Raw genomic sequence first — 21,870 nt, 5'->3', positions numbered from 1 at the left:
AACATAAAATTCTCAAAAAAAAATCAAAAATCCATTTTCATTCGTATATATTTTTAGCCACATAATTTTTATTACAGTTTAAACGATACCAAATTAATTAAGTAAAATTGCCGAAACAGTTGTTGTTAGAGCGTTGCGAATTCAACAATTAAAATACCAACCAAATATTAATAGGATTCAACTTCATACTACACATTGCAGCCTATTCATGGTCAAATACCAAAATATTTTAGTTTTAAAACAAAATGCAAAATGGCTGGTTCTCGGTTTTTCTCGCATACACCTATGCTAGACGGAACGTAGTGCTACGACACTCCGCCTATTTTTTAATGATAATAACCATACTATTCTACCCTTGCAGGCATTGGATTGCGGTCAATGATATCATAGAAAGATATTCTAAGTCATACTTTTAAAGATGTATTTTTCAATCCAAGTATTTACTGATAACAAAAACTAGCCTTGGCAACAAAATGAGTTACGGGTAATAAAAAACCGAATTAACGAAAATATACACCCATTATCTAAATTGAATATGGTTTCTTATAGATATATCTATTAAATCATCTTCTCACTCAGGTCAACATGGCGCAGTAGAACAGCGTCCTATTTTTAACTGGCGGCTGTGTTTTCGATTCCTATACAAATCTATTATTGGAGAAATTTATTATATTAAGGATTTTTTAATTTTCTGTCTATTTTTCTATGTTTGTGCACGTTAATTTGAGAAACGACTTAACCGATTTAAATGCTCTTTCACTTTTATGTTTTGACATTCCCAAGTACAACTATTATTATGACGCCGCGTCTTATCAATGAATTGTTTATGTAACGATATTATCATATTGACGCTCTAGTGACGCACCGTACGTAGTAAATGAAGCGATTGTGAGTTCGATTCTCACTCGGGTTAATGTATTATTTTTAATTGCTCTCTCTAGTAACACACAATATCTCAAAAATAGGGCGGAGCGTGGGGAACGGTGTGTCTTAACAATAGGTTCCCTTTGCCTACCCTGCTGTATGAAAAATAAATAGCTAATAATAGATTTTCTTCCATGTACATATAGAAATCAGTTATAATTTTACTATATATAATTTTAATATTTTTTTTAATGATAAAAGACGGTTGTAACTCTGACGTAATACGATAAAAAGTATGTAGATAGTTGTGTAGTATTTTGACACTGCCATCACAGCTGAGGTGTCCGAGTGGTTAAGGAGTTGGACTTGAAATCCAATGGGTTCTACCCGCGCAGGTTCGAATCCTGTCCTCAGCGAGTTTTTTTATTTATTTTTTGTATTTTTTTTTAATAATATTTAATTAATTATGTATTATTATAAAATTCATACTTGGTTGGTAAAAGCTAACAAAATTTATGTAAATAATGTTATATTGTTTTTTTGCTCGTTTTTTTTATCTTGTTTTCATTTTTTTATCATAAATTAATGAAATAATTGATTATTTTTTTTATATTTATATGTAATCTTCTACATATATGCTTTACAAAATCTATTTTTATTTAGCTTTTACTTCATCATCACCATCATCATCAGCCTGTCCTCGTCCACTGCTGGACATAGGCCTCTCCAATGGCACGCCACTGAGCTCGATCTTCAGCTCTTCGCATCCAGCCGCTGCCCGCCACTTTACGAATATCGTCACCCCATCTAGCTGGAGGACGTCCTACATTACGCTTGCCGAGGCGTGGTCTCCACTGTAGAACGCGCTTACTCCAACGGTCATCGGTTCTGCGGCAAATGTGACCAGCCCATTGCCACTTCAGCCTGCTAATCCTGCTTTTACTTACTATATTTAAAAGTTTTTCACTACTATTTTAGTTTCGACTGGACCACATCTGAAACTTGTAGTATCATACGAGCAAAGATTCACTGAAATCCATTTACAAATGTAAATACACTCATATAAAGTCGAATTAATATAACGGGAACACGCTGGGTTTTTCAAAAAACGGAGACTTTTTCAAATTCAAAGGGCGCAGGACCGGACGCAGTTGCGAGCATTGGAAGAGGCCTATGTCCAGAAGTGGACTTTAAAAGGCTGATGGATGGATGGAAAGTCGTATTGATAACCTCTTCTTTTTCAACATCGGTTAACAAATCAAAATATGGAATCTTTTCATTATTTTTTTTCGACGACAACAACAATTACAACGATGCGACATAACGACAATATATATTTATAGTATAATATTAATTAATTATCAACTGAGAAACGTGTCAACGTGTCAACACGTGTAATGGACGGTGGATTGCTAATAAATTAATAACTCTGTAATTACGCGTGACTATGAAACATTTGTTTTTTTTTCCTTAGGAAAAGACACTGAATTCTAAAAGCCTTTTGACGAATCGCCTTTTATTTTTTTAAATCCACAAATAGGTATTATAAAGGCATGATTATAGGTAAAGATTTTTGAAATTTCTTTTTAGGTTTGCGTACCCAAAGGAATAACGGGATTCTATTACTAAGCTGTCAGTCTCCGCTGTCTATTCGTCTACTACCAGACTGTATCTCACGAACCGTATTTTTACAGATTATGTATTTCTGTTGCTATTATTAACAACAAATAACACAAAAGTACAGAACTAAAAAAATAGAAGTAAATAAATATTTAAGAAGCCTCTCAAATAATTAAAACATACGTAATTTTTGCCGTTTGTATGGAGAATAGTACGGAACCCATTGTGGACCACTTGGCCGGTTTTGGCTGAGTAGGCATGGGAAACAGTGTTATGATCCTATTTCTCACTTACCGGCCAATTTTCGAGAAATTACGTGTTTAATGGCGAAACTCAACGCCACGCTGTCTTATTACTAGAACGAGGAAATAAAAATTATTCGTTCCCGCAAATAAGAAAGCCACAATTGTCACTTTTACAGCCCAACTCTAATTTAATATTAAAATTAAATATTATCGATATTTTAGTAAAATTGTTTATAAAAATATTATCTTTTGTAAACAACAGCTGACAGCAACGTTTACATTCGTTCCGGAAGCTGTAAATTGTGGGAACCATACAAACAATATGTAGCATGATACTATAATTGTTATAGTACTAATTACTTAAGTGAGCTGTAAATATACTCCTAACTAAGATTTATTTATTTGTTTATGTTAGAAAAATCTTTTAAAGACTAGCGGACGCGCGCAGCTTCGCTTGCGTATTTAGGGGTGAATTCTAATAACCCATGAAACATGTGTTCAATGAAATATTTTTAAGAGTCTAAATTTCAAATTTTATAAAAATCGTTGGCGATTTAAAGATTTTTCTATACAAACTTTCAACCGCTTATTTGCACCCTTAGGGGGTGAATTCTAGAAAACCATGAAACACATGTTCAATTAAATATTTTTAAGAGTCTAAATTTAAAATTTTATAATAATCCGTGGCGTTTTAAAGATGTTTCTATGTAGATAGAGCGAGGAACAACAAAAATAAGTACTGAATAAATACATTTTACATTTTCGTCTTAATTTACATTAAGTCGTTGTCTTATTAACTGGGAAGTGTAACAAAATAGGTTTTTTCTTAATTCTAATTGACGTTTTTTACCAACAAGTAGTTTACAAACGACGTAAAATAAAATTAAACTCCTGTATTTTTTGCTATTAAATATGTGTTAAAACGATTCATTAAAATGTTAATTAGGATTATTATGTCTATGAGTCATTTATATAACGATCATTAAAATAGTTTAAATCTTATTAAATTATGATTGTAATCATGTAAAAACAATATATTTTAACATAATCTAGCTACTGTATCTTAAGTATACGTTGTAATTAAGAATTAGATTACTGTAATATTTATGTATAAATAATAAAATAGGGTAGTCGTGCCTCAGTCGCATGTGACTGTAAACGTGACGGCTGTGGGTTCAATTCTCACTCTGGGGAATAAAATACTGAATATTTTAATTTTCTCCCTCAATTTACTAGGCAAAGTCGTTGAGTTCCGTCACTCAACACACAATACATCGAGAATTTGACAGAAAGTGAGAAACAGAAGTGTTTTAATGGTGATCAGAGTATCTTAGCACTAGGTTCCCAGGTTCCCTCTGTCTACTACATCCCTGCTATGTGATCCTGTAAATATTTCACACTAAAGTTAACATAGCGTGTCATTAAGCACTTGGTAATTATAAACAATTGTTCGTGTGACCGTTGTGAATCATTCCTTGCTAGTGAGTTGGCAGTCGGCAACGTGACTGTACTTAATGCAACTAACACTTGTCACCAGCATTTCATATATTTGTATATATATATATATATATATATATATATATATATATATATATATATATATATTATATATCCAAAATAGTCTTCCGTGACTAAGTGACGCTTCACGCTGTATCTCGCACACAGCAGGGTAGGCAGAGGGAACCTAGGCGACAGACGATAGTACTGGACTAAAAAGATTTTTTTGTAGCTTCTCAATGTATCCTGCACATAGCAGGGCAGGGAACCTAGCGTAAAGACACTCTGTTCCCATTTAGACACCCCCGTTCCCCAATTTCTACTGATTTCTTCATGTTGGGTGTAAAATTTTGGATTTTACATCTTACAGTTCAAGTCAGTAAAGTTTCTACAGTGTAAAGATAATATTTGTTATATCATCAAATTTTTTTTAAAATTTGTATTTGAACAAAACAGTCCCAAAATAGATGTAACTAAGTCTAAATACTGTTAAACAAATAAATCAGTTCTTAGATCACAAAGACACAGAATTAGGCCGTTAGCGGTATATCATGGGCCGCGACCTTCGGTGGCACGAATATGGAATTTATAAGTAGCCTAAATTACGTTTAGGTTTTCCCTATTACATAAACCGTATTATGATGTATTTATATATATTCCAATAAAATTAGGTTATAGTGCGGCGTTTGGTTCCGCCAGTTAACAGAAAAGTGAATAACTAAGTGACTTCAGGCAAAATTTTAACCTTATCCTGTTGTTGTAGGCAAAGAAAACATATATAATACGCGTATATATATATCTTTCAAAATAAAACTTATTGGTTGACAAAATTCATTAAGGTTGACAAAATTCATTAATCCATCGTAGCAGCACAAATGTAAACGCGACAATTAGATTTGAATCCGATTTAAGGGAAATTAATTATTTTCATTTTCATTGAGTTCCGTCAATCAGCATTCAACGCAATATCTTGAAAATTGGGCGGAGCGACGAGATGGTCTAATACTGGTCTGTCTAACACTAGATTAGATAATACGTAGGTTCCCCTGCTTCCCCTGTTATTTATTTGTATACTTATATTGTTATTTTACATATAATAGTAGATACCTATAGCAAATCGAATTTTCACTCGCCAAATAACCATATATTGTTTGTTTTTGAATGCTTAGAAAATCCTCCAAAAAAATGCTTACAATAAAAGTTGTAACAACTATATAAAAATTTCCATTTAGAATACAATGTAAAAGGATTCATAAGGATTTCATAGGCGCGGCTTCAAATTCAAATTCATCCATATTTTTTACGAATATGCAGTAAAGAGCTTCTCGGGGCTATAAAGCTAAGTTTCCTAAATAATATAACAATAAGGCGGGGGCGTTATTCTCTCTTTACAAGAGAACTCTTGCGTTCCCTCAAACGATTCAGAGAGGGAATTTTCTAACCATAATATCGCGCACACTTATAGTATCTACGTACATTATGTATGTAAAAAACATAATACTTTTTTATGCTTCTACCTTTCAAAGGTAAGCGAGGAGAAGTGATTTTATGCGCGAGTAAGCCTGTTTTGTCTAATAAGACCACAGAAATAAACAGTGGTGTGAGTTAGATTTCCACTCGATTGAATGAATCATTTTAATTTCCGTAAGGACATCTGATAACAAAGGAAAGTAAGTTGGTTGTCACCATTTAATTCACAATGTCTCGAAAATTGGGCGATGGTTAAGAAACGGTGTCCTTTGCTGTACTATACACCCTAGGATACAGCGCGAAATAAAATATACATGATATCTATAATATTCAAAATCTTAAGCTACACTTATATCATAATAGACATCTCTCTCTTCTAGATTATTCTATAAATAATTAAAACATTTAGTTTTACACTACGTAACTAATTCAATTCCTTATGCTTGTTGAAAATTAATTATACGTTTTTCTCGAACTTTTCTGAATGGAAACACCTTTTTTTGCAAATTAGTTTAATGTTTGACTGGAACTGGTGTGGTCTAATAGTAGTGGAGGAAGTGTTTGATTTTAATATTTAAAATAAACGTAATAAAATTAAAAGCAGAATTGATACTCTGTAACATGGTCGACAAAAGTCCATTATTTTTTTTACCTAAAAGTGGGCATTTTGTATAAAATTAAGACAGAGGGGAATTAATTGAAAAAAGCAATGAATTATGCCACTAAATATTCAATAATAATAATAAGTGAGCGAAAGAGTCTTAATGGGAACGAAGTGTCATAACATCCCCAGGTTCCCTCTGCCTAGCCCACTTTGTACGGGGTACAGCAAGAATCTAAAAAAACGCTGTATATGTTTTAGCATAAAACTCCAAAGCCGCACTGTGGCTGATGAGGTAAATCCGTAATGGAAAATCTATTTATTTGCGGTTTCCTTTGGTCGATCTTCTCTTCCAATGTTTCAGTATAATGGATGTCATTTACTAAAGTATCCTTTTTATCTGATAGCTAATATCTGTAACAGTTTTTTTTCATTATCTTGAAATTATATTATTTCTAAGTTAGTTTCGTGAGTTTCTAGTCAATCCATCAATCCAGATCATCAATCCATTTACTTTTTTTAGAGAATTATTACTGTTGCTCTTGTAAAAATTGTGAAATAAAAGCTATAAATTTAAGGGTCTTCCACATATAGGAAAGAAAACAAAAATATTATTAGTCTGTGGTAGTTTCTAATAAAATATTGTGTTAATATGAGCACCCTAGTTAATATGGCAAACTAGCATCCCCTAATCTCAATTACTTTCGTGTCCTATTAATATTATTATTTTAAACACTATATCCATGCCTCGAAAACTAAAGATTGAGCTAGCTATTGAATTCAATAAAATAATTATTATGTACCAATTTTATTTTATAAATTAGTACCTGTAAACAAAGTTTCACATAAAATAACCTAAATGTTTTTAATTAAGGATATGACTCTCTATTTTTTTCATTTAAACCTATAAAAAAAGGAAAAAGTCTCACAAATTTCCCCTTTTTTTATAAAAAACGACATTTGCAAAGTAATTAAAAATCTGTGTAAAATAGCGCAGAGCCGTGCAAATGTATGATTTTTTTAACATAACCTTTAGGAGGCAGCCAATTAGCACGCTTTAAAGTGTCGCGATTAAGGCCCTTAGGTAGAGAAGTTTCAATGGAACTCAGTGTTAGCGATTCACGACTTACTAAGTAAAATCACCTTCTAACCTAATTATTATTACACTAGCTTTTACTTCTGGCTTCGTCCGCGTGGCAAGATGGAAATAACTAAGAGTTGTGTTTGACATATTCTAAGTGCTCGAGGTAACTGAGACATGGATATTCCATTAACCAACACAAAAATATTTTTTCAATTCGAACCTGTTGAGTTGAGGCCAGTTGTGGCACCAGCGTGTGATTGTGAACCGGACAGGTTGTGGGTTCGATTCCCACTCGAACCTAAATTAAATATTTAATATTTTCATGTCTCCTGCAGCCTTGAGGTTCCTCCACTCAATACTTAATATGTCGGAGCTCTCTTAACACTAAATTCCCATTGTCTGCTATCCTAAACAACCTCTTTGTTTTACACTACTAGGTTATATATAGTTTTATGTCGTAATAAACCCATATTGCATATAAAGAGTCCACATTGAATACGTAACTTGTATCGATCTAAGCTCCCATTTCTACTCTAACGTTTCTTGTAGGACAAAGGATTGAGAGGTCCATTATACTTCTGTAGTTTCTACACGACTGTGATATAGGTCTGTCGTAAGAGAAATATGTGGAACTTTTAGTCTATCAATGGGTAAAGAGCTCATATTGAAAATTCTTTGTTTTTAATATGAAAAATGTAAGATTTTGTGGCTGTCGTGGCGGAAAGGCCCACTGTTCGACTGTATACGTTACGGGGAACCATTCGCCAGATTTTTTGAGCTCTAGCATTTAGACAAAGTGTTTTGATACTTAGTTTTATAATATTAGTATACATAGTTTTAATTATATATTCAAATTGTATAATACATTTAGTGTTATATAGGCCAAATATGTATATTCAATATTATTCATGGGTATCAAATAAACCAAAAATCAATAAAGCTCAATTTACCATAAAGCATAGAAAACGAATCCACAAAAGTCACGCCTTCAAATCCAAAATTTCACGCAACTTACACGGTGTTTGTTCAAAGTTACTATAAAAAAAATGTAATATTCATAAAATATGAGCATTCAAAACCTGTGTTATTATTGTCTCGTAACATAATTTACATAGCGAGACGAATTAACAATAGCATATGTAAATAAAGGCAGTTTAAACAAGGCTACGATTATTTACGTAGTACTAATGTACCACAACTCACGAGTATGTTTATATGTAATTATACGTAATGAAAACGCTAATTGTATATTGAGTTAAGAACGCCCATAGTCATTTTATTACGTAAAAAATTTCAATTTTTTTTTTTTATTGTTTTAGTTAGAATTGTTTATTTTTGGTAAGCAATCTGTAATTATTTTTTTCCAAACTTAGGAAAGATAGAAGAAAAAATATTTAGAAAACATATAAAAAATTGTTTATACGTTTTCTAAATATTTTATCTCTAAATAACGGAAAAGAACATCACTATGCTCTCTCTTAATTTCAAAAAAAAATTATAATAACACTAGTACAGTATGGTCGACGAGTATTGGCTACCCTGAAATTATCTATAAATGGCTACACATATTTGATTTTACAATTTTTTTGACTTTAGATTATTTTCTTAAAGTTTAAATTCAGAGCGGCCACAACTCGCTGCCCCTTCTATATTGTACAAGTCGACTCAGAGATGATTTCGGCAATTAGTTCACTGTACAAGGTCAGTGTAAGCAAGTGTGACACTTTCACGCGGCGAGACGCGGCAACGGTGGCCGCGGTCGTCTGTACTCTCTATACTGCCAGTAAGATATATCTATATATATATATATTTAGGTTTGTATGTATGTATAGTCGAAATTAAATAACGGGAAAAGTTAAAGTAAAAAATGCTATCAAATTATGTTTTTTTTTTATGTAGCCTTGTTCATCTTTTTGTTTGGAATAATGTAAGCTTATTGCATAAGCAATGACTTGTAAGTTGTGACTAAGATTTATTTTAAAATGAAGAAAATCCTTTTTTTTTTAGTAAAAAAAAAGGATTTTCTTCATTTTCAAGAAGAAGAATCACAAGAGTTCAGACATCTCAAAGAACCAACAGCATCATCAGTTTCTTATTGCTTTAATTAGCCATAAAAAATGTAGGTTAATTCATTAATACGGTAATTGTATTATAAAGAGGAATTTTAGACTAATTAGTCATTTAGAAGTCAAAAGTCAGTTGCAGTGTGACGTCACAAGGCATAAGATAATCGTTTCGTACACGCAATACGTTACGTGGAGTTTAGTATTGACGTTTTGTTAGCTGTGCGAACGTGTGGCTTTACGTTTTATCCCGCAATTAGCAGGATAGGCAGCGATGATTTGTTTTTAAGTAAGGGACTCTGTTCTTGAATTTTGCACCTTGGGTAGCGTTTCCTCCCTTAACAGATTCTGGCAAGGAAAATAAAATAATCGTGACCAGACCGAGAGAAAAAAAAAATAATGCATTTCTTCGACTGGGAATCGAACCCATTTTATAGAAGCCTTCTTCCATAAAAGGAAACAAAACAACTTTGAAAGCCAACGACTTGTCCCAGAAATTAGTACGTCCAACCAAAACACACTCATTAGCTTTATTAGTATAATTATTATGTAGATGGCTGTTGTTCCATACAACTGTATGTATAAATTTTCCTAAATCGAGCCAGATTTGAACTCACTACCCTCGCGTTCAATCAAAAAACTCTATGTCTCTCACTAATCAAACGTTATAAATAACAGAACGTATTCTCTCATATCATACATTAAAAGAAGTAACAACCGTCAAAGAACATCACAGCGTAACAATAACCTAGTTTTTTATAAATAGAGAAAAAAATGATAAAGCTTTCTTTTTAAAAATAAAAATGATATTAAAACTAGAGTCGATAAGTAATTGGAAGCATCTCGTCATATTACGAGTTCATTTCGGTGCGATTAGATCGGCAAGTAGGTCAGTGAGCACGGCTTCGATGCCCAGGTGAAAAAGCTGTGTACTATTTTTATTATTTATTTTTATGCATATTTTGCATTAGACAGATTACATTTTGCATAGGATCGCTCTTGAGATGCCGTTTTCATTCATACATTGTTATCTGTTAATGAAAATCCCATCTCAAGATCGATCTCAGAGTTGATAGCGATTTGTAAATATCATAGAATAATAGATTTTTGTACATGATAGCTGTGAGTCCGTTTTGAAACTCTAGGAAATACTATTTACTAGTAATGTCTTTGAACTTCCGCTATTCAAGCCCTGGCTCCATCATCAGACCAAGTTCGAAGGTACATTAATACTGTATAGTCACCTAATCTACGTATAGCTGAAAAGTATCACGATAATACAATTATAACAAATGGGTTAAATTTAGAGTGTCACAACCCTAGATCTCTCCCTATCTCTATTCGCGGTAGATGCGTTAAGCTTCACGCTGAATCCCGCACTCAGCACGGTAAGCAGAGGGAACGTTAAGGCACTCCGTTCCAAAAAGGAAACACACATAAAATAATCTCGGCTTAGTAACAAAAAAATGGATTGGTCTCGTCCGCACCTTGAACTACAAACAATATCTAGGCATTCAGGTCATATCTATGTACTAAATTATTTTTTAAAAAGCTTCAAAGCTACAAAAAACTAACCTACACAGCCTACTTACAGTGAGCGGTACATTTTTTATATCTACAATAGTTACTGCTCTCAAATACTTTCTAAAGAACTAGAAATTATATTTGTAAGTCAAATCTAAATCTCGTAGTGTTCTAGTTTTCCGTAACAGCTTATTTGTCTTTAGATTTTTTGGAGAATTACGCTTGCTAGATAAAAATTATCTATTTTTTTTTGTTGTAATTATAAAAACGAAAAATATTTTTAATTGTTCCAATAAAGAAATTTAGATTAAAGTGTTAGCTTTTTCCGATTATCTGTGGATTTCTTTTCGCGAAAGTGTTTATATTTTAAATATAGACATTTTACCAGTTTTTCTAGACACAGTGCACATTACAGTTTTGCCAATCCACATGGTCTCCAAGGGGATGGAAGAACGAAACCCTACCCCAATAAAAAAAGAAGATTAATTAATATAATAAATAAATTTCATTTATAACATATATCATAATATTGCTACATATGAGTCACTAGAGCACTTAGAACGGGGTCACAAAACAAATAATAGTCAGTTAATGACACGTTGTTTTGACAATCGATTGGTTACAAACAGAAGGTGTCTACGCTCCGCCGCTCGTGGTGAGGAAGCTCGTGTACTTGTATATTACGCTATATATGTACATATATGTTGTGTGGAACTGGAAGTAGTTGTCTGGCTGTAGCCGCAATGGTCATGGATTCGATCCCCGGAGTAATCATTATATTTAAATTATTTTTATTAAAAATTGAGAGGAAATCAAGTGTCTTAACACTATATTCCCTAACTTATCTGCACTTCCCATGAAATTTTTATGACATAATGCATCACAAATGTTTTAAGAAGAATTAATAAAAAGACAATGGCATGGACGACAAAATCCAAAGAGCATTATAAGTAAAACACCAATAAATACTATATTTTTGGCATAATACTTATATCAAAGAACTCTTAGACTTCGACTTCTTCCTCGTGAAGAAGACCTTCTTCCTTGACACGTGACACTAACGGCTTGACCGTTTGACCACAGCTACAATGGAAATAGCATCGAAACGATTAATGTGATTTAATATCACAGCCTTATATCGTTCCTCAATAAATAAACTATCTAACATAAAAGGCTTTTTAATTCGAACCAGTACTTCCTGAGATAAGCGCGCTTAACCAAACAAACTCTTAAGCATGATAATATTTGTAAATAAGTAAAAATTAAGCTTAAATTATTATTAATCATAGCTATATAGCTACATTTGTAAGAGACTACATACAGGCTATGGCAACGGTGTCACGGTGACTCACGGCCGTGACTCACGTGTCTAACGGACGGCGGACGTCAAGCGAACAGTACACATAATAATCCTAAGGGTTTGTGCAAACATCTTGACGGTACGGTATTTTTGTATATATATATATATGTATACATAATATGTAGGTGTATGTATGTTTGTCCTATAGTGCATTTTGGGGGTAACTAATTTTTTTATGAATAGAAGTTATAGGAGAGGTGTAAATTTTTTGTATGCAAAAGCTGAATAATGTTAATAAATTCATCAAATTTATTATTAGTCTTTTCTTTTCTTAAACAATATATTTTTTTAAATTTGTGCATATAGCTGCACTGTGTTCCGCATATAGTAGGGAACCAAGAAACCTGAAAATTCCTTTACCCATTTTCCGACAAATTCTAGAGGCATTGGGTGTTGAGTGACGGAACTCACTCGTCACCAGAGCGAAGAATAAAAATTAAGAAATATTTAATTCTCCCGAGTAGTCGAACCCACAACCATTCAACTCACAATCACTTCGCGGAACGTAAAAACATAAAATAATAATACGTCGTCCAAACGAACTTCGAAACTATAATTAGACACTTATCAATCAATTTATTGTTATTTTTTCACGTATGTTGTAACCTTTTCATATTATTTTTTGAAAAATAAGGAATATGTATACAAATAAATATATAAGTATATAATACAAATATATCATGTGATGGTAGACCGGCGCGACGTGCCTACCGATGGTCTTTCACGGTCGCACGTAAGGCCGACCGGTGCAGATGCGCGTGGTTGTGAGTTTCCTTATCATTTGTTTACATTATATAGTGGCAATTTTTGCTGAGATGGGGTAGTGGGTTCGTTTTCTTAGAGCTGTACGCAGTATTCCTAACGGAGTAGCCAGAGAGAACGGAGCGCCAAACGAAACGGTCTCCTCGTACCTCTTTCGCGTCGTCCACTGTCATCAACATCTTCTTACAGTCCTTCCAGTGTTCCTTCGATACTGTGTTCTCAAAGACATTTAAGAACAAGCCGTCCCGTCGTCCTTTCCTAACAGGAGAAGGAATCAAAAAAACATTTCTAATTTGCATTATTAAAACTCCACTGAATCACTATGATAAATAGAATTACATCACGACAAAGTATCATCATCAGAACTTTACATTGTTACATTAATATTCCATTACTAAAAACCTTCAAAGATTTTTAATGCACTATAATTCTAGCTTTATGTAGTTTACATTATCTTGAATCCCGCAATCCCGCAATCCCGCAATTAACCCGCAGCTTCGCGCATATGGTCAAATAGAAAAAAGTTAAATATAGTATGACACACTGTAGGTCTGTTACCTGAAACGATTAATAATTATTATTGGAGCCAGTAGTAGTTCCTGAGATTCGAGCTTTCAACTAAGCGAACTTTCGTATGCACATATACAAAGGAGTAACATATAACACCTTGACCGTGGCTCGTAGCTTCTGTTCAGACATCGTTATGACTAATAATATATAAATATATTATATTATGTAATAATACATAATTTCCTTGTTATGTTAGTTATAATATATAAGAGCTGACTGACACGCTGGGTAACTACGAGAACTGTTTAAAATTAATAATATAGATACAACAGGCCAACAGATATGTTTTAACTACAGTAAAAAGATAATCTACTTCTCGTACTGCTGAAATACTCCATTCTCCCTCACTGCCCAATTTTTAAGACCGAGACCAGACCATCCGTCGCGTTTACAATCAGACACTATGTGGCTGCACCAGACCTGACCAGACCACCACACAGCCTTATATACATAATATGTTTATGGTGATCTAAATGTTATATAGAATATATTGGTACTAAATTTATATGTAATTTATATAAGTATCTTAAATTGGGATTAAATTCACAACCACCACACTTACATAGATAGCCAAGTGAACCCCAATGGTGTCTCTGATATTAATAGAATCACTCAAAAGGGAAATGATTATAATTGGTTTTAACATTTACAAAAATACAATATGTTCAATGACCGGCGCGGTTGACGCGAGCCAGGGCCGGCCTTAAGGTCGCCTGTCTCGAATGATCGCTTCAAGTTTTCTTTATTTAGGCGATCTCATCTCATCATGTTGTTGTTTTACGTATTTCTTTCAAGGAGTTGAAATCAAGGGAGTAGAAAACACAGTGTTAAGACACTCCATTTGCCTTTTCTTGCCAGAGTAGAAAAATGCGAATAATTCCAATCACTATCAAATATAATTTACATATTTGTCATCTAACTAATATAAAACATTTACATACTAATAAATGGGAAAATCCACAACAACCATTTGTGGTTTATTAGTTGAGTGCGAAAACGAGATACTCTGCGGTTTTGGTTTTCTTTTGGAAACTAACAATAAGCACATTTATTTTTTCAGCAATATAATATAATAGGATATTAAATAAATGAAAATTATACTGTATGTACATACAAAAAAACATTTTTTTTTTTTGTAATAAAAAAAAATAAAAAATATATCTAAGTCATAAAAATAATAAGATAATCTGAAATCCTAATCTTATATTTACAATATTTGGACTTCGACAAGCTATAAGCATGCAAATATTTACTATATAAAAAAAATAAGAAACCAACACTACCACCTAACCGTAGGCTTACAAAAGAATCAAAATGTAACTTCTCTAATTATTTATGTATGACTTTTAACACTGTATTTGTATTAACGCATGTGCGTCTGTCTTGCGCACGCGCATACAAAGCCGAAAATTACTCATTCACGTCACGCTCCCAAGGAAAGTGGAGAACTTCACGATTCGCTACCAACTTGCTGTTTAAACCTAAACTCTATTTTCTATAGTATAAGCGCCAAAATTGAGTAAAATAAAAGAGCTATATTTAGACGTGGTCATTAATAAGCGTGGTGGGTAATCAGCTGTTCGTCACTATCCCACACATACTGTATTAGCATTTTTAAAATTATTATTGTTTTTTTACTTAATTAGACTATGTGGTGCCTTATAATAATTAATACGAAACTTCTTTGAAATTTAGGCGTTATGTGGAACGGAGTGTAAAACACTAGGTCCAACAAGGATGTTGGACATGTAGCAGGGTAGGCAGAGGACTCCCGACCCTGATACAAATGTTATGAGAGAGAGATGTTATGTTAGGAGGCAGCTTTTGTATTTAAAAAAATAGTAATTGGAAAAATATGAACGCAGTGGAATTCGATCCCATGCCACTTAAACGGTTTCCAAGAATCGCAGATTCAAATCCATTTTCTAACACAGCAAACATGGAAAATGTATGAAATTTACCAAAAAAAAAAACTTTAGTAACAAGCATTTGCCAATTCAAATTTCAAGTGAAGTTTTGGTCGTTTCAAACACAAAATGAAGCTGGAACAAGGGTATCGTCAGATCTCGGCGTGGCGAGATTATAATGTAATTGTCGCGTTGCCAAATGCGAGCGCACCGGGCATCAGATGTTGTGCAACGCCGCTAGAACACTTTCACTAATGTTTTCAGTATTAGATGGATGTATGAAATAAACTTCTATACTAAGTTTGTTTGGTTGAGCATCCTAATCTCAGGAACTACTGGCTCGTATTGAAAAAGGTATATAATAACTTTTATTTCTTCTTCTTCTATTTGAACACACGAGCGAACCCGCAAGTGAAAGGTAGTTAATAATATACCTAATGATAATGTTGACATCCATATATGTATAACAAAATTACATGATAGCATCTAAACTCTAATGTATCCTTTTAATTTTCTAAACTATAACAAAAATGCATACAATATGACGTAAGTAATATTAGGAGATAAATATATATAGACAGACAAATATTAATAACTTTTATTATTGATTTTTCTTTTTTCAGATGAACAAAATTAATAAATTTTCTGTGCCAAATATATTTGGCTGAAGCAAAAATCCAATCTAGTACCACCTGTGTATAACCAGCACCACTGAGCCACACGTGACACTGCAATTTGATAGTCATCTACATAATAAGTATTCTGTCTACTTTTATTTAACAACGTAACAGTACTTTTGCTTAGACGTGTACAATTTGGCAATTTCGAGTCAATGACCGATGCAATATTCATAATGTTATGCATGTCAAAGAAAATTATAAATGTCATGTTTTTAGTAGATTAAAAAAAGTTATGTTTTAAAAGATTTTAGGGTGAAACTAAGATAATCGGTGCCCGTAATTTTTTTTACGTGGCCTATTGAGAGACAAATTTAAAGGAACAATGGCTTAACCTCAATTTAAAATTAAAATTAAATTTCTTAATGAAGCTAAAGTAACTATGTTAAAAGTAATAAAAATAAAATTAAAGTGTTCAGAAAATTATAGGGATGTTTCCCACATGGGCGCATCTTTTCAAGGGAGCCTGTACCTTAGCTTTGAACAAATTTAGTTAGTTAGTTAGTTTAATTATTCAGTGCAAATTTTTTGATTGTATAATTTCGGAGATGGACACGGGCCACCCAGTCAATGGACGACAATGCCTCTAGAATTCAGCGAAAAATTAAAAACGGGTTGTCTTAACACTAGGTTCCCAGGTTTGCAATATTCTAAATACAGCGAAGCTTAAAAAAGTTGCCAAGTGTAGCTTTAAGTAAATTCTTTGAATTTGTATATATATAGTAAGAAGTCCGATTTATTCCGCCACATACTCGTAGGTACACATATGCAAAGTAGTGAATTCTTACGCGTTGCTATGGGCGTCGGGTAGCGTAGTCTAATTCCAATTCCGCCGGCAGTGGACAAGCGCCGCTTGCGACATCCGCAACGCGGCTGTCGTGCATCGCATAGCCCGGGAGACGGTTGATTCTAATTCGATTTTAATTTGTGAAATTTCTTAATTAATCTGCCTGTGTTATATAAATCTGTTATATTTAATTTAAAATGATAAAGAAATAATAAGTTTGTCTGACATAATGGTAATAGCTTCGATTTTCAATCGGAGGTAAAGAATTGTAGATGACTCACATTTCACTTACAAATAAAGATAAAGATCGAAGCTTTAAAAATATATCAAATCTAAATTTAGTCTAATAACTATAAAACAACAAGTGACAATAACCACAGCCAGTTCCTAGCCTATACAGACGTCGCTCGCCATTCAAAGTGCGCTCAAACAATTACCTTACGCAAGTACCTTGCTATTCCGCGAGTGCACTTCGAGACCCGTCAAAATATGCTTTAATTATATAAGCCTTTGACACCATTGGCGCAGTGAAATATCTGATTGTAAGGTAGTAGGTTCGATATCATTCACGGGATTTTTGTTTGAGTTTAGTTTGATGTCAAATTAAAATTTATCTAGCGTAATGTCATATCAACATTTAAAACATGGTTGCAAAGGTATCTTCAATTACTTAGATAATATATATTATATAAAGTTATTGGAGACAACAATAATAACAGCAATCATTATTTATTTAGAAATACTAAGAATATAAATATGATATGTGAATCTCTAATGAGTTTTATGATATAATCAATAAATTCTTCGTCAACGACGGTTACTTTAGATATTTTTTAACATACTGGAAATTATAATTAAAAAAAAAAAAACATATTACACAAAAAATGTAAGGCTATGTTCCTATACCAGCATAATATTAATAACATGAATTATTGGTAAGACTACGTTCCCACTTTAACGTTGAATTCTTAAAGCATATCGAGTAGAGTAGCGTAACTGAACGCCGCGCTTTGCCTCGTTACCAGAGCGAGGAAATTAAAATAAATTATTTCGCCGAATGGAAATCGAACCTACAACAATTGCTCTAAACAGTCAGCCTTTTTATCATGATTCACAAATGTTATTCAAAAAATAAGGAAAGGAAAAATATAAAAAAATATATTTATCATATTATATTAAAATAGTACCTACTTTAAAATATTACAAATGTAAAAGATTAAATCTTGAAGTATTCGCTACATGACCACGCAGGATACACAAATATAGAGTGGAATTAATTAGGAAATCCTCACAAAGACGGCAGCGAAGGAATCTACCTAGCTGTGGTTGTTCCTAGCCGTTGTGCTGGGAAACAGACATATAATGCATTTTTTTTATTCTCATCCATCTATATACACGAAAGGTAGTGGTAAAACACTATTTTTTTCACTTGTCGCTGTAACTATTTAAGTGTAACTACGATTGTTGTGAGTTCGATCCCCACTCGAAGGAAAGATTATTTAATTGAAGATACATTTAATTTATTTTCGTCTCTACGTTGTAGTAGAGGAACCGTGGCGTTAAGTTTCGTCGCTAAATATGCAATGTCATGTAAATTTGTCAGAATGTCCTCTCTTCTTATTCTGCTATGCGGAAAGAAGATTGAAGCTGCTTAATTTTTATTAATATTTCCACGAGTTGGAATAGAACCTACCACCATCGCGTTAAACCAGCCACTTTCAAATGCGCCTTGATAGCGTAAATATATTTGATGCATATTTATAAGTGTTATTACCATACAATAATGGTTGCATCCTTCCTTACTTGGTGTTCAACGTCACGGGGTCTAGGGGGGCTGGTATTGCTATATATAGACATTCTGCGTAACGTCCAACAGACTAGTTATTCTTGGAACCAAGTCAGTTTATAAATTGATTAACTTTTACCTGCGGCTTGCTTAAGCTGCAAGAAGATGGAATATCTCATTTTTTCTGCATTCCGTAAGAATATCAAGGAATCCTGTCTTAGTAGGCACTATACATGATTGAGGAGAGCAGGGCACTTCCTAATTTAATTTATATAAATGGTTAAGGAGTGAAGGGCACCCCCAACCTACTTATGTGCGAAATGTCATATAGGTTGTAAGTCCAGGAGTTTGGCCTGTGCGTTGTCTGCCAGTCGCTCAGTAACGGAAGTTTCATATATTGTAGATGTACCTCAATCTGTGGTCTTAAAGGAAGTTGTTAATATTATGTTTTTTGGTAAATGCAAAAACTTGAGTCACATTGATAGCTAAAAAAGTGACCTTTTATTTTTTTTAATGAAATATAAATTTTATATTATAATTTTAAATATATATATTTTATAATAATTTACTTTAATCTTTAGACAATAAATCTTAAAAAGTGTAAAGCTGGGTTAGCTGGGCTTGGCTCGTTTTCCGCCAAATTATCGAGACTTCAGTCAAGTTTAAATGCTCGTTACCAGAACGACGAATTTAAAATATTTCATCCCCTTCAATAGGAACCGAACCCATAACTTTCAGCCTCGTAAACAATTAATATCACATGTAGTGTTGTATTACAGTAGTGTCAAATTTTAACTTCCTTTAAAGTATAATAGGTACAAACAATGGTCGGAGGTTTAATAATAACTAAATTCAAGGAAATTAGGATTAATAGTTTAAAATTTTACCGTAATGTCTGCTGATGACTCAGTGAATACATATAATAAATTTTGCCTTATATAAAATGTTCGTTGATGATATTGTCATTGAATTGATTAAGAAATCGTTTAGCTATATCACTAAATTTAACCATTAGATACTTTTTTTGTTCTTTACCTTCATGCTGTACAGGATACAGTACATAGCAAGGTTAGGCAGCCATGAAACCTGGAAACCTAATGTTAATACACTCGCTCCACGCTTCGTTTCCTAGTTTCCGCCGAATCCTGAATTCTGTGCCTCATTACCAGAGCTGATCTGACCACATGGGCGAAGTCGCAGATAAAAGCTACTTATAATATAAATTGCTGACATTGTAGTTGAAGTTAGTCGTGCTTAAATCCAGACTATACATAACGTTCTTGGATTTGAATTCTGTTCGGGACTGAAATTTCGGGAAATTAGAAACATCTTTTTTAAGCTTCACGCTATATCCTGCATGTATCAGGCAAAGGAATCTACTGTTAAGACACCAAGCCGCATTTTTGAAAATTTACAAATTATTATTTACCTTTTTTATAAGTAAAGATTGACTGCGTCGCAAATTACAAAAAAAGCTTAACTATAAATAAATATCGTAAAAAACGATAAAGCAAATACTTTAAAGTCAATATCACATTATTTTCGTCTCTAGCGGTCAAAGATCATTACGTCACTTATTAGAATTCATATTGATGCGCCGGCGCAGCCTTATCTACAATGTAATGGAAAATTATATTATTCTCAATTTTTTTCTCAGATTTACGCTGTATACCACATATAGCATAGTAGACTGAGAGAACCTTATGTCCAAACTCTACGTTACTCACTCTACTCATACTATCTCGAATACCTCAATTAGACATTAAACTTGCTTCCATCGACATCGACACTTCATCACCTAGCCTTAGTACGCAATATTCATAATATACCAAAAATTAAAGGACATTGGAATTTTAAGATTTTAATTTCCTATCCCATATTATACAAGAATGCTAAGTAGATTGTGGCGCAGTGGAACAGCATCGCATGGTAGTGGGTTTGGTACCCACACGTGGGAATGAGTACTATGAATTTATTTTCATTTCAATGCTCTGGTAGACCAAGTATGCATGGGGAGTGGAGTATATTAACACTAGGTTCCTTCTGCCTATACTGCTGGGTTTGAAAAAGTGTGAAGCTGTTCTTTTATTAATGGAAAAAAATATGAAAAATAAGTAATATTTATTTATGAAAAATCTAAAATAAATATATTTTCAATTACGACGAATAACGTATATATCTTTAACATAATATTATTTAGTTATTATATGCATTTTACTATGTATCAAGCCACTACCAACTCTTAACACTACAATCTAAATGTTTTTTACTAATAATTTGACAATATAATAATAAAATCTATGTAATATTCAATGATATCTAAAAAATATGTATACGCATATTTTTCGATTAAAATATTCCAAGAAATAAGATTCTAGTGTCATTTTCATCGATTTGCAGAACTAACCTGTCATTGGAGACGATGGCGACGAGTCCACTATGACAACAATGCCGACAGCTTCATTCATGTATATAATATTATATACAACTGTTCTATACAGAAAACGAAAGCACAACATACAAATTGTCAGAATTTTTAAAAATATATATTTATTTTTAGGGGGAACCTTCATATGTATACAAATGATACCACCGATTGATTCACCAATAATTCTAAACTTTTTATACCAACACACTTGCACGACACAAAAAAAAACTAAAAAATACAATAAAAAAATCGCTAAAACAAACATAAAAATAATAAATAAAAAAATCTTAATAAAAAGCTGGATGGGTAGGTAAATTATAAAATGAATTAAACTTACCTTAACAAACACGAATAACAACTTTGACAAAACAGCACGTTATGGCTTGACACTGTGTCTCGACCGTGGCCTGTGGCGTGTGGCGTGTGGCTGACACGTGTGGCTTGATCACGTATTTCTATATAATATATAACGTATACAGGCTCAAGGTGTTGCCATAGCGTGCGACCGCGTTGGGAGCCGGGGCGCGAGTGTCTCTTCGGTCTCGGACCTCGGTACTACGCTGTACGGAGCTGGCTTCGCTGCGCGCGCGTTAACGGCCTTCCATGCAGCGACCTGCATTCTGCG

General features: G+C 33.2%; 1 protein-coding gene and 1 non-coding gene across 2 annotated transcripts in view; one reads left to right on the top strand and one right to left on the bottom strand.

Annotated features, from left to right (window-relative positions):
- LOC146527991 (uncharacterized) overlaps window positions 1-21,800 on the bottom strand; it is a 49,909-nt gene extending 28,109 nt beyond the window's left edge. Inside the window, exon 1 of the mRNA XM_085205457.1 lies at window positions 21,583-21,800. The gene's annotated coding sequence lies outside the window, so the exon portion shown is untranslated. The remainder of the gene's footprint in view (window positions 1-21,582) is intronic.
- Window positions 1,199-1,280, top strand: TRNAS-UGA (transfer RNA serine (anticodon UGA)). Its single transcript has one exon. It is a non-coding gene; the product is annotated as a tRNA-Ser (tRNA).
- Window positions 21,801-21,870: the final 70 nt, after the last annotated feature.

This window comes from Heliconius melpomene, chromosome 20, assembly GCF_056956725.1.
Source record: "Heliconius melpomene rosina isolate 202511_hmr_F chromosome 20, ASM5695672v1, whole genome shotgun sequence".
NCBI lineage: Eukaryota > Metazoa > Arthropoda > Insecta > Lepidoptera > Nymphalidae > Heliconius > Heliconius melpomene.
This window is presented reverse-complemented; position numbering and strand designations above follow the sequence as displayed.